Source organism: Halichoerus grypus, unplaced genomic scaffold, assembly GCF_964656455.1.
Source record: "Halichoerus grypus unplaced genomic scaffold, mHalGry1.hap1.1 HAP1_SCAFFOLD_95, whole genome shotgun sequence".
In the NCBI taxonomy this organism is placed as follows: Eukaryota; Metazoa; Chordata; class Mammalia; order Carnivora; family Phocidae; genus Halichoerus; species Halichoerus grypus.
The window spans coordinates 40056-54288 of record NW_027555025.1 but is presented as its reverse complement, the minus strand read 5'-3'; the positions used below and the strand labels follow the sequence as shown (position 1 = coordinate 54288).

The 14233-nt window shown below is 42.9% G+C and overlaps 1 long non-coding RNA gene across 1 annotated transcript in view; it reads right to left on the bottom strand.

Annotated features, from left to right (window-relative positions):
- Positions 1 to 13965, bottom strand: part of LOC144380708 (uncharacterized) — a 55261-nt gene extending 41296 nt beyond the window's left edge. The window contains exon 1 of the long non-coding RNA XR_013444914.1: positions 13843 to 13965. This is a non-coding gene — a long non-coding RNA (uncharacterized LOC144380708). The remainder of the gene's footprint in view (positions 1 to 13842) is intronic.
- Between the last annotated feature and the right edge of the window lie 268 nt (positions 13966 to 14233).

Sequence of the window (14233 nt, the reverse complement as noted above, 5' to 3'; positions counted from 1 at the left end):
AAACGTATATTTTCTAGGAATAGCCTATTTAGGTGACCAAAATGGCCCATGTTTCGAGTCTTCCTTAAGTTCCATAATAAACAAGGATGGTTTGGTGAGTGGGGACAGATGGTGACAATTATGTATTGAACGTTAGAATCTCTTTTCACCTACTTTCATGTATTTTTGTTAGCAATTTAATTACATCTCTCCAAAAGTTTCCTTCACCTGTATAAAAAGTTATAAAAACTTTAATTAAGCACTCGGTGAGCTTTCGAGGGGACATCTGATAGCTCTCTGTGGTCTTGTGTAACTCTATTGTCCCACCTGCTATGATAATGAAATCGTAGGAACAGCAGGAAATGTATGCAATATACTACCCTGGCCAGGCTGCCATGTCATCAGAAGAGGGAAGGGAGGCAGGTCAGGGCAGTGTGGCTGGAGGTGTTTATGACGGGGGCAAGTCATATGCTCACACTGCCGAAAATGCGGACATGTGCAGAGTGAGATTGCATAGATGACCTCCTACTACCACGTGCTTCAGGGGAGAGACCCACAGTGCCATGGAGGGGCTGGAAGGAGACTTAGCGGTCAGAGACCTGACATGGAACTCCAGGGCTGCCTCTCACCGGGATCAGGACGTTGGATATGCCGCCTTCTGTGCCTCTTTCCGCTCGTGGGTGAAACCAGGCTCATGGTTCCAACCTGCAGGTCGGTCCTGAGGGTGAAGTGAGTTAATACTGGAGCAAGCTAGAGCAGATATTCTTCAGCACAATCCCAAGTGTCATCCCTACTACGGAGAAGAAGAAATAGAGGCCCAGAGAGAAGGAGAGGTCCCTGCAGGAGGCCACACAACCTCTGAGGATTGGAGCCAAAATTAGAACCTGGATGTGGATGACCTAATGTTCATATGCTTTCCCCTGTTCCATTCCTGTTTGACATACCCCAGCAATCATTTGATGTTCTTTCCTCTCCTGGAACATTCTTTTTTTTTTTCTAAGGTTGCATTCATTCATTCATTCAGTCGTTTAAAGAGCATGCATGCCAGCGAGCAGGAGGGGGAGAGGCAGAGGGAGAGAGAGAATCCCAAGCAAACTCCACACTGAGCATGGAGCCCGAGGCTGGGCTCGATCTCACGACCCTGAGATCCTGATATGAGCTGAAATCAAGAGTCGGATGCTTAAACGACTGAGCCATCCAGGTCCCTCTTTCCTGGAACATTCTGACTCACAATGAGGTTTTCTGAGCAGACTTCTCCCTTGGGATGTGGCAAGTGGCCTTTAATGGTCACATCCCCAGGTATAATGTCCATTGCAAGTGAGTATGTTGGCTTTTGAGTTTACATTTTCAGCCTCTCTTGAGAACGGCCAAGTGTGAAAGACATCTCCAGCCTCTGCGTCTCCAGTAAGGCTTATAGTCTCCTATGCTTGAACCAAAACACGGAAGGCTCTTCTGAGGGGACCCACACCCTGTACGTTTCAGATGTCAGAAATGACAACAGCACTTCGTGCATCCACAGTTATCCCACCGGCATTTAACAAACAGAAATGAGTTAGAGGCAAGGGCAGGAGATGACTGTTTCTTTTTGTTTGAGAAATATCCTTTTGTTTGCATTACAATAGATGAATCTTCAGGACATGTGGGTGCTCAGCCGGTTAAGCGTCTGCCTTCAGCTCAGGACATGATCCCAGGGTCCTGGGATCGAGCCCCGCATCGGGCTCCTTGCTCAGCGGGGAGCCTCCTTCTCCCTCTCCCTCTGCCTGCCGCTCCCCCTGCTTGTGCTCTATCTCCCTCTTTCTCTCTCTGTCAAATAAATAAATAAAATCCTTTAAAAATAGAATAGATGAATCTTCTTAAATCTGAGCTAAAATTAAGGCAAGCTATGCAAATTCTTTGTTGAAGAAGGCAGGGTAATATACATAAATAATGTAAATATATTTAGGTAATGATTTCTGTTGTCCAGCATCATGTCATTTCTTGATCCAATGATGGGTACACATGTATTTTATATATGTTTGTATAGTATCATAATGTTTTATATACAGTTAACCCTTAAACAACACAGGTTTGAATTGTGAGGGTCCATTTCCATGTGGATCTTTTTCGATAAGTATAGGACTGTAAATATACTACAGATATATTTTCCCTTCCTTATAAGTTTGAAATAACATTCTCTTTAGCTAATTTCATTGTAAGAATACAGTATATAATATCTGCAATATTATATACTGCATATATACAATATGCTTGAATCGACTGTTTATACTATTGGTAAGTCTTCTGATCAACAGTAGGGTATTTGCAGTTAAGTTTCTGGGGAGTCAAACGTTATTCACGGATTTTCTTTAAAATGTATTTATTTATTTGAAAGAGAGAGAGAGACATAGTGTGGGGTGGGGGAGGGGCAGAGGGAGATGGAAAAATCCCAAGCAGACTCTGCGCTGACCGTGGATCCCATCGTGGGGCTCAATCCCAGGACCATGAGCTCATGATCTGAGCCAAACCAAGAGTCCATTGCTCGACCAACTCTACCCTTCCCCCCAAGGCGCCCCTGTACGGGGATTTTTGTGCAGGTGTCAGCACCCCTAAATCCTGTGTTACTCAAGGGCCAACTGTATATGTACACACGTACGTATAGAAGTCTGTGGACACACATACACACACGCGCCCAGGGCAAAAGGCCACAGTTAGGCACAGCTGAGGCTTTTTACCGGACTTACAGCAGAAAATCAGACCCAAACCAAATTGCTCTGAGCCTTCTTTTTTCACGGACTCTGTAAGATCCTGGAAAGGAGCCTCAGAGATTTCTGTAGTAAAGATGAGCAGAGTGGCAGATCTTTGGAATAAGATGTGCTGAGATCTGGGGCCGCTTGCGCAGCATGGGTGGGGGACCGGAGGGGCTGTGCTCCTGGATATGGAGATGCCTGATGCTCCCAGATACGGAGATGCCCGGTGCTCCCAGATACGGAGAGGCCCGGTGCTCCCTGATATGGAGATGCCCGATGCTCCCAGATACGGAGATGCCCGGTGCTCCCAGATATGGAGATGCCCAGTGCTCCCTGATACGGAGATGCCCGATGCTCCCAGATACGGAGATGCCCGGTGCTCCCTGATATGGAGATGCCCGATGATCCCGGATACGGAGATGCCTGATGCTCCAAGATACGGAGATGCCCGGTGCTCCCAGATGTGGAGATGCCCGGTGCTTCCTGATATGGAGATGCCTGGTGCTACCAGATATGGAGATGCCTGGTGCTCCCAGATATGGAGATGCTCAATGCTCCCAGATACAGAGATGCCCGGTGGTCCCCGATATGGAGATGCCTGGCACTCCCACATATGGAGATGCTCGATGCTCCCAGATACGGAGATGCTTAGTGCTCCCAGATACGGAGATGCCCGGTGCTCCCCGATATGGAGATGCCCAGTACTCCCCGATATGGAGATGCCCGGTGCTCCCAGATATGGAGATGATCAATGCTTCCAGATACGGAGATGCCCGGTGCTCCCTGATATGGAGATACCCAGTACTCCCCGATATGGAGATGCCTGGTGCTCCCAGATACGGAGATGTCCGGTGCTCCCAGATATGGAGATGCCTGGTGCTCCCAGATATGGAGATGTTCGATGCTCCCAGATATGGAGATGCCCGGCCGTGCTGAGTGGGGCAGTAGCTCTGTGCTTCCAAGGCTGGGACTTCCAGGAGCAGAGGCATAGCTCACTCCGGGAGCCCTAGCGGGAGGTGGACACCGCTCCGCTTCTACTCTCCTAGCCCCAGGGGGAGACTGCGTCATCCCCTCTTTGACAAATGGGGACTCCAAAAGTGGTACCTGAGTCACAGAACGTTGGCATAGAAACATAACAAAGCACTCGAGGAGCACTATGGCCAGAGGGAGGAAGACTAGGGAAAACGTCAAGAACGCAAGTAGACAATGAATTTCAGATAAAGACTTAAATTAAAGATAGATTCAGGACTTAAATGATCTACTCAGCAAATTTACTGGAAAGCTACCAGAACTTCATCTCTAGCCCCTGACTTGAACTAAAGCCTCTCACTGGCATGGGTCGCTTCTGATGCCCCAGGAAGTGCCGAGCCCCGTGTCCGTGGGCTCAAAGTTCTCAAAAATTTGCAAAACAAAGTTAATTTATTTAATTTATTTATTTTTAAGATTTCACTTACTTATCTGACAGAGACAGAGAAAGAGTAGCAGGAAGAAGGAGAGGGAGAAGCAGACTCCCCACTGAGCAGAGAGCCGGAGGTGGGGCTCGATCCCAGGACCCTGGGATCATGACTTGAGCGAAGGCAGATGACCAAAGGACTGAGCCACCCAGGTGCCCCAAAACAAAATTATTTTAAGCACCAACAGCTAAGACCGCTGTCTCTTCTCCCCTAGAACAATAGGCTTTCCTTGTGGGCCCAGGACTGAGAGATCCCGGGACATGGGACTTTCAGTGCTAAAATCGGCCAAGTCCCGGGCAAACTGGGATGAGTCAGTTATCCCACTTTCCATTCTTCCCTTCCTACATCTCTGTCATCAGATGGCACTGGAAAAAATACAGAGTCTATGAGATCTGGCAGAGGGGAGATTGAATAAGGGATGCATTTAGTTTTGGCCTGGTGGGGTAGATGCCTGTGGTTGGCGATCATTCTGCGTTAAGTTATGGATAAGTGTTGCAGTGTAGGATCAGCGTCCAGGGTGCTAGCACTGACCCACTCAGCATTCTCTGACCCATCACAGCGCCCCACTCAGCATTCTCTCACCAAGACACAGAACCTCAGCTCACGCCACATTATGACCATGTCCTACTGCGCCCGGCACCTGGAGAACAGGTGTAGTGGGGGAGAACAAGGTTTGGAGACACAGGGCCAGAAATCAATGTGTGGAAAGCCTTCCAATGATCGAATATATACAATTGATGATAGAAGATGGAATTCTCGGTGGTATTTAGTCAAAATGGAAGTTCTCCCCTCTCAAGAATCAACTCGAGAATGCAGTGTTATACCAATACAAAGGCATCGTGGATTTTTTCTTTTTGGGAATTGAGTGAAGTGTTGTTTTTCAGATTTCCTATTTGAAATGTTTTAAAATGAATGTGTTGGTGTCTGAATTCGTATGTGTGATACATCCCAATTATCAAGAACAAAACAATTTTTGATCAACTCTACTAAAGGAAAGGATAACTTTTCTTGTTATTTTCTCTATGGAAAATATACAATTGCAATTATGTAGTGAGGTGATCAAAGAATATGAAGCCAAAAAATGTAGGAAAATAAAAACACTACTACAGACATGTATTAAGCGGTCATTTCATAAAAAATATTATGCCATCTTTCTGGATTAGGGGGATAGTTGAGATATTTGTCAACATATTAAATTTTTTTTTCTGTTGTGATTTCTTTTCACACTTTGGACAAATACTCACTTTTGTACCAAATTTTGTGTTTATGTTTGCATTTTTCATAAAAGGTCTTTTAATAAATAAAATTACATGAATTTATTCCTCAGCCCTGGATCTTTCTCTGAAAGAAATGTATAAAAATCCTACAAGAACAGATAGGAGTCTATATGCATTTAAAGTGGTGGGGTCCTTAGGCAATGTGGAATCCTATAAAGCATTAAAAAAAAGATAAGCAAATTTCACTCTATAAATAGCATGGTAAAAGATGACTTCAGTAAAGTCAATAGAAAATTATAAATTTTGAAAAATATGTTTGCAACCAGGATAGCACAGAGTGTTAATATCTAAACTGTATAAGGAGATCTTAAAACCAATAAGAAGAGAATGCACAAACCATTTGAGAAAAAATAACATAAGATGTGAAGAGGCAGCATTTCTTTTAAGCACATGTATTAGGCCAGAAAGCACATTGTAGCAGTTAATTTAGCTTTAATATTACACAGACCCAGAAGTCTGATAACAATTAAGTCAGAGAATGGGAGCATAATAAGCAGAAGAACCCATTCACATGGGAACATGAAACACATCTAAATAACTCATGGGCCAAAGAATCCATCATGGAAATTAAGCAATTCTTGAGAATTGGACAATAGTAAGAATACCTCATATCAAAATTTGTGGGCGGGGCGGGGGGGCTCCTGGGTGGTTCAGTTGGTTAACCCTCTGACTCTTGGTTTTGGCTCGGGTCATGATCTCAGGATCCTGGGAAAAGTTGTGGGAATGTCCCTAAAGCTAGAGCCTTAAAACTTTATGTTGGGAAAGAAGGTTAAATGAGCTAAGTGTCCACCTCCAAGAAAATTCTTAATAAGGATACCGTACCCGAAGGGGTCAGAAGGAAGAAAAAATACATAAGCACAAGTTAATAAAATAGAACACAAAGAAAATCACTCAAAAAAAAAAAGGAAAATGCTTCCTTTGCTTTAATTAATAAAATGGAAAGTTCTGATGTGGTTGAGCAAGAAAAGAAAGAAAAGGCTTTAATAAATATTAGGAACTAAAAGGGTCACGATTGGAGATACAGTGTAGATAATGGTAAGAGAAAATCATGAATGAATTTACACCAACTAATTAAAAACTGAGATATATGGATCATTTTCTAGAAATTATTTAATTCTGATTATATTTATCTAATTGTCTAATTGCACAAGTAACTTAACAAAAATTGTATTTCAAGAAGAACCAGAAACCAGAATTGATGTTTAACCATTACAATATTTTTTAAAATCAGTAAATGACAGTCTATTTCCTGAATTGACTCTGGGTCAGATGTTTTAGGAGCTAATTTTTGCAAAAATGAAGAAATACATTATCCGCATTTATACATAATATTTCAGAAAGTAGAAGAAATGAAGTGAGCCTCCTTAACTCCCTTTCTGAAGTTAATAATGACTTTGACACCAGACTGAAAAAGAACAGCACAAAATGTATTATGCAATCTCTCTCATGAAAGTAAACTCAAAAATCCTGAATAAATAGTAGCAAACAGAAGTTACCACTTGATTATTTTTAAAACCATTATGATCAAGGTTGATTTATCATGAGACTTCCTGGATGATTTAAGACGAGAAAAAACTATAAATGCAATTCATCACACAAACTAATTTAAAGGATAAGAACTTTCTAAAGTACCCAAATGGACATAAAACAAGAATTTATTAAAATCCAGTATCCATCTAAGATTTGCATATACACATATGCACACACAAAGCATAGAAAGCTAAACCTTAACTTATAAATATTATCTCATTCAACACTACAAACTACTTTATGTTTAATAGTGAAATGTAGAGCCATTATTTTGCAAGTCAGGAACAATCAAAGATGAGTCCAGTGCAGTAGGAAAAGGTAGAAACAGCTCTAAAAAAGGATGAGCTAGCTTCTATGGAGGGAAAACAGATTTTATTGAATGATGCAGAGTAAAGAAATTAAGCAAGCTCTTGGATTGGAAGACATGCTTTCATAAAGATGCCAATTATTTTCAAATTAGTATATAAATTTCATGCAATTCTAATCAAAATCCAATCGGTTTTAGGTAGAACTCAAAATGCTCATTCTACAATCTATATGGGAAACATAAGGCAAAAAAAACCCCTGAAAACAAACAAACAAAAAAACCCCACATAATTCTGAATTAGAACAAGGTAGAGAGACTCACCCTACCAGATATTCATATTTATTATAAACTAATACCAATTAAGAGAGTGTGTATCAGTGCATGGTAGAAAAAAAGCAAGTTCAGGAAAGATAATGTACCTGACACTATTTATGTCAAGCGCCAAACATACAAAAATAATATGATTTATGCACATGGAAGAAAATGTGCAATGAAAACATAAAAATATTAATAAAAGTGTAAGTTATCAGAGGCACCTGGGTGGCTCAGTCAGTTAAGCTTCTGCCTTCAGTTCAAATAATGATCTCAGGATCCTCGGATCAATGGAGCCCTGTGTTGGGCTCCCTGCTCAGCGGCGAGTCTGCTTCTCTCTCTCCCTCTGCCTCTCCCCCCGCTTGTGTGTGCTCGCACTCTCTCTCTCTCTCAAATGGATAAATAAAATCTTTTTAAAAAAAGAAAGTGTCAATTTTCAAATTTCAGATTTGTAGTTCCTTTAAATGGGAAGAGAGAGGTACAAACCCACAGAGGCTATAGCTACAATTGTAATGTTTTATTTAAAAAAAAAATTTTCTAAAGCAGAGATTCCCAATTTTCTTGGTTCATAGCACCTTTATTATCTCCATTCTTTTGTGATGCTACCCAAGCTGAAAGAAACATCTAAAGGTTCCCTTTATTAAGTATTTAGAGTCCAAAAATTTTGATAGTAATGGTTGTGAGGTGTCCAATGTCCCCATGTGTCCCTTGAAAACTAAAAACATACGATGGCATTCCTACGAGTTCCCTGTGGCACACAGTTTGGGAACCACAGATTTTTAAAACAGATCTTGAAAATAATCTAAATTCAACCAAGCTAGTTGATAGATCCATAAAAGTTTGTTGTATTTTCTCTCTACTTTGATGAATTGGGCTGAGTGCTTTGCACAAGTCATTCCATTTTGTCCTCACAAAGGATCCTGTGTTCTCTTCCTGTGTGAGAAGAAACAGAGGTTTAATAAGTTGGAGAGAATTCGCTGTCACACACTTGTAAGTGCTGAGGCCTAGACTGAAGCCAGTCCTCTCTGATTGAAGGCCACCGGGTCATGCGTTAATGGGACAGACCACTACTGAACATGTGTTTCAGGTACTAAACCCTGTCAGCCAAGGGAGAGTGGACATAGCCATTGTCCTTGCACATGTGGTGGGAGACGAACAGGGAAGGAGTGTAAGCACCGGGGAAAACGTGTGCTCAACCCAGTAGTGAGCAGTCAGAATTCAGGAGGGGCTTGGGGTTGAGTTTGTGCTGAGGCTTGCAAGATAAATACACATTTGTTTATGGGGATCCACCAAAGTACAAAGACAGAGAGATAAGGAACCCTGTGGTCCTTTTAAAAAGCAATGGGTTATGCCCCAATGGCCAGGGCAAATATTAAATTATTTGTAAGGACTGCACCGTGCTCTTACCCCCCTCCCTTGGCCCCCAAATTGTTAGTGACTTTGACTACTCAGAGTCCAATTCCATTTTATTTCTATCACATCTTCCCATTCCTCCCAAACAACAATAAAAGCTTTACACTAAAGATACATCTTTTACATGTCGAGTGCCAGCTTACTCATTTCTGTATTTCCTAAGACCTCAGCCTATGTCCTGAATATGTTCTAAAGGAAATAGCAATTTTGAATATTTTTTGAAATCTGGATTGTTTGGGCTCACAAGTATTAAGCTGAAGGAAAAAGGAAAGGCTCAGTGGGTTTTCATATATGCTCTAGCTGTCCTATGAATCCCCTGGGTCTTAGGAATTTACAGAAAGGTACAAGAGTCCCTGCCATCTTGATGTAAACTTCTAATGTTCCAATTGCAAAAGCAAGTGAACGTTCTCAGCAGTCCTGGCTTCAGAGGTCCCTGGGAAATAGAATTCCATTTACACAGCAAGGCTCTGGGTCAAAAATCTGCCTGGGTTAAGTGGTGACTTTCTCTCCTTTGAAATTCATTTGAGTTCTGTTTCCTGCCTGTGTAGTCCTCCCCTTCTTGTGATGACAAACCTTGGCTTACCTTTAGTCTGGGTTTTCTAGGTCTCAACACCAAACTTTAAACTGCTTGTTTTGGGGTGCCTGGGTGACTCAGTCGTTAAGCATCTGCCTTCTGCTCAGGTCATGATCCCAGGGTCCTGGGATCGAGCCCCGCATCGGGCTCCCTGCTCGGCGGGAAGCCTGCTTCTCCCTCTCCCTCTCCCCCTCCTTGTGCTCCCTCCCTCGCTGTGTCTCTCTCTGTCAAATAAATAAATAAAATCTTTAAAAAATGATAGAGATTATTCTATCTAAAGAACATTTCTCAGGTAGGTCTTCTATCTCTCGATGTAGCTAGTGATCAAACCCAGTTGTATCACTCTCCTCCCAGAATCTTGAAACACTTCCCCTGATTCTAGACAACTTCTCCCACCTCCTTGCATACCACCTAACCAGGCTCCAGCTCCCTGAGAACACCTGTGAACACATCCTGTGTCCACTCCCAGTCCCAGACCTCTCGCCAAAATCTTCTTCCCCTCAGTCTCTGCCCATAAAAAAGGCTCATTCTTCAAAACTAAGTTCAGAGTTCCTTAATGAAGTGTTTGCCCACTTAAACCTCATTGCCCTCCACCTATAGCTTTTTTTTTTTTTTTAAGATTTTATTTATTTATTTGACAGAGAGAGAAAGAACACAGGCAGAGGGAGAAGCCCCAACATGGGGCTTGATCCCAAGGCCCCGGGATCATGATGGGAGCCGCAGGCAGTTGCTTAACCAACTGAGCCACCCAGGTGCCCCCACTTACAGCTCTTAACAGCTCTCTGTAAATATGTTCATTGGTATGCCAGTCACCTCATGAGTTATCAATGTGGCAGTCTTCCTCTGTCCGTCCGATTTATATCCATATCCCTAGCACCTCGAACAGAGCCCAGGTTATAGTAGATACTCGACTGATATTTATTGAATGAATGAATAATTGAATGATTCTTTTCTAAAATATACCAGAACGGACAGGGAAATTATTTTTAACTTTTGCACATTAAAAGCTTTTAAAACTCCTGACATCCAGACTCCACCCAGAACCAGTGAAATCAGAACTTCTCAACTGATGTTTGGGTTGAGCCCAGGCATCGGTATTTTGTAAAGCTCCCCAGGTGATCTCAAGGTACAACCAAGGTTGAGAATCACCTCCATGGCAATGGTTCTCAAAGTGTGGTCCCAGGACCAGCATTAGAATATTACTATCCTCTTATTTGAAATGAAAATTCCTAGGACCCACCCTATAGTGTAGAATCAGAAATGGCAGGGCTGGGGGGATGGAGGGAGTTGACAACAATCTGTGTTTTAACAAGGCCTCCCATGATACAAAGTCAAGTTTGAGAAGCACTGTCTTAGTGGTTTACTTTAAATAAGTTATAGAGAGTGTGTGTGAATGAATCCCTCCCACCTTTTTCTTCTAATTTGATTCTGGCCCCTATTTCTTGCATATGGCTGTGCTTGCAGACAAACAACAAGCCCCTTTTAGTTGAAGATTTTTTTTTTCCAATCTAGTTTTGTCTTACGATCAACATCAACTTATGGTAAAATAGCTTACCTATTTTATGTGGTTTTTTTTTTTTTTTCAATCCTTAAAAAAACCAGAGAAGTATTCTCATGGCTATTTTTTCAAATCATGGAACAGAAATGAACAAAACCCAACATACATGGAACTTGTCCCATATGCCAGGCATGGTGCTGAAGTGCCCCATCATCTTACAATAAATCTAAGACATCCATCCCACAGAGGCGGAAAGAAAGGCTGGAAAAAATAGGATGAGTCCACAGGACACAGCAGAGATGTGAACGCAGATCTGTCCTACCATCCGGTCGTTCTCAGGATTCTCATGACCCCCATTTTGTTATTTTGCCCATAATCCCATAGTTTTCTTTCTTTTTTTTTTTTTGAAGATTGTATTTATTTTTGACAGAGAGAGAGAGTGTACAAGCAGGGGAAGAAGCAGGCAGAGGGAGAAGGAGAAGCAGGCTCTCCGCCGAGCAGGGAGCCCGATGCGGGGCTCGATCCCAGGACTCTGGGATCACGACCCGAGCCGAAGACAGACGCTTAACCATCTGAGCCACCCAGGTGCCCCAATCCCATAGTTTTCATGAGGAAAATCGGCTGCTCTCAAGAATCCCTGGCTAGCTCTCAAACAGAGGTGGTCACTTTGAGCACATTAAGTACTCACGCTGTTTCCTGCTCATTTGCAGTGGAATACACTCAGGGCTTTCTTTTTCTCTAAGACCTTGGAAAGAAACATGGTTTCACAATGCATCTAGGGTTAAAAGGACAGTTTTCTTCCAAAATGTCTACTTCTCTGAAACTCATACGCTTTGTTCCAAATCTGTGGTCTGAATTCTTGGATTCATTATTCACATGGTTCCTTTTTGAATCGTGAACCTTAGTAAAGTTGTACAGGCTCTGTGCTAGGCTCTGTGGGGGACCAGCAGTGAGAAAGACAGACAAACCCCACTTGCTTCCCTTCAAGAAGAACCGTATATATAAAACTAACCAATGAAGACACTAAGTCTAGATGTTATGACTGTATTATCCAGGGCAATAAGATAAGAAGAGGACCTCTATGAGTTCAATTCTATAGTGTCTTGTGTGTACGTCTTAAGAGGTCTTTTGAACAGAAAGATCTTTGAACCTATGCTTCTCTATTTTAGTTTTTTGGGGAACCGGTATGGATGGTGTTTATTTTGGAAAATAGAGTAAATATTCCCAAGTTTGGAAGAGTCAGCCTATCAGATGATGCAAACCCAACATTCCATTTCTAAAACAGGACACCTCAATCATCAGACCTCTTTCTCTGGGGAATGGCCAGCCAGCGTCTTCAGCAATTATACCAGTCAGAGGAGAAATTTCCGTGACTTCGTGGGCCATAAAAATCTGATACCGTCAGCAAACTGGAAGGCATTTCCAGTGAAGGTGGCTTCATATACAAAAGCAGCAGAACTGAGTACCACAAGCTCATGGCAAACCGCCAGGCCTGTTCCAGGACCCAGCCCTGCTCAGTGATGCTTATTCATCTGGGAGACTAATCCTAAATCTCAAATCCAAGCTGTGGGGCAAATAAGGCACCCAGGGGAGACTTTCTGTGCACCTGAGCACTCAGAGACACGCTCCACTTGCAAACACGTGAAAGAACCTGAAAAAGTAATCTTTTTTTAAGTCTTTAAAACATGAGAGAGCTTATCAAGACAGGGAGGAATTGCTAAGCCAATATGACAGAGAAACTGCTTATGTGGATAGGTACATCAACTGGGAAGAAAGGTTTGCCCTAAGGTTACTTGTCAAGCCCAGAAATTTTTAGATTTCCTACTGACAGCCTAAGGGGGCAAAGAGGATAGAAATGACAGGTTTGGCAAGGTCTTTTTTTTACAGTAATGGAACTGTTCTAAAATAAGCTTATTGTGATGGTTATATAATTCTTTATATATGCTAAAAATTCGTGGACTTGTACACTTAAAATGGATGATTTGTATGATATGTGAATTGTATCTCAATAAAGGTTGGGGGGGAACTCAGTGAAGTGAGATCACTTTCTATTTGAGGGCAAAGTTAGGGGGAAACTGTCTTCTAGAAGCTGGCTGGCCTCCCCCTTCCCCACCCCAACTGATCTGCTCTGTTGCCGGGCACATGTTTACCTTAGAGACAGAGCACCCCCCCCCCCCAGGGTTCTGAGCCTCAGTTGAGACCCATAGAACACTGGCCCTTGGAGGCAGAGCTGTGGAGCCCTACACAGCCATGGAGGGCCTGCTGCCTGCCATCAGATCCACTTTCCAGTTGGTCCTAGAGCCCCTGTGGGGTGCCCTGCTGGTGATTTCTGAAAGCTGGAGACATGTTTCAGTTCTCCATGAGTTTCCCTGGGAGATCCTGGCATATATTTTAATACTGGTTTTGACAGCGAAGAAACGACACATTTGGAGAAGTGTGAAGGTGCTAGGCAAAAGGTGTTTGGCCCACGCTAAAGTCTGTGGAAAAGGTAGTGGGAATATGGGACCAATGACACAAGCTGATGATGCCCTAGGGCTGCCCGGGGTGGAGGCCAGTCTTCCCACATTACAAACCTTATGCTTCTCAGCAGTAAGTACTAACCGCTGTAGGCTGGCACTTCAGAACACCATTGACTTTCTGAAAATGGCGCAGAAGACCCAGCCTCCTAAACTTTCCCAAGTGACTGGTGATAGACCCATCTTAAGAATGTCAGAGAAGAATGGAAAACAACTTTGGAAGAAAATAATGGACGATTTGAATGGAAACACTGACGTTCTAGAGAGTCCAGAACTGCTCGCCCAAGAAATCGCGAGATGGAAGCAGAGACTCCAGGAAACGGAGCAGGAGAAAGAAAGGCTAGAGCAGTCGAACGCAGGAATGCAGCGGGCTCTGAAAGAGAAAGTCAGCCAGTTAATACCACTGGGTGAAAACCTTCTGAAGGCCATCCCCTGGCCTGGTCTCCTTGGAGATCTCTTGGGTCACGTCAACTGGGAAGTCAAGCAAAAGAGGGAAGCAGAAAAGGACAATCAGCCCATCCATCGGTCAGAGGGTGATCTGAAGGGTGTCACTGACGATGCTGATTCCAATGTGTCCCTTCAAAGTGCTGAAGAGAAAAATGAGGAACTAGCCAGACAACTGTGGGAAGAAAAGCGAATCAATGATG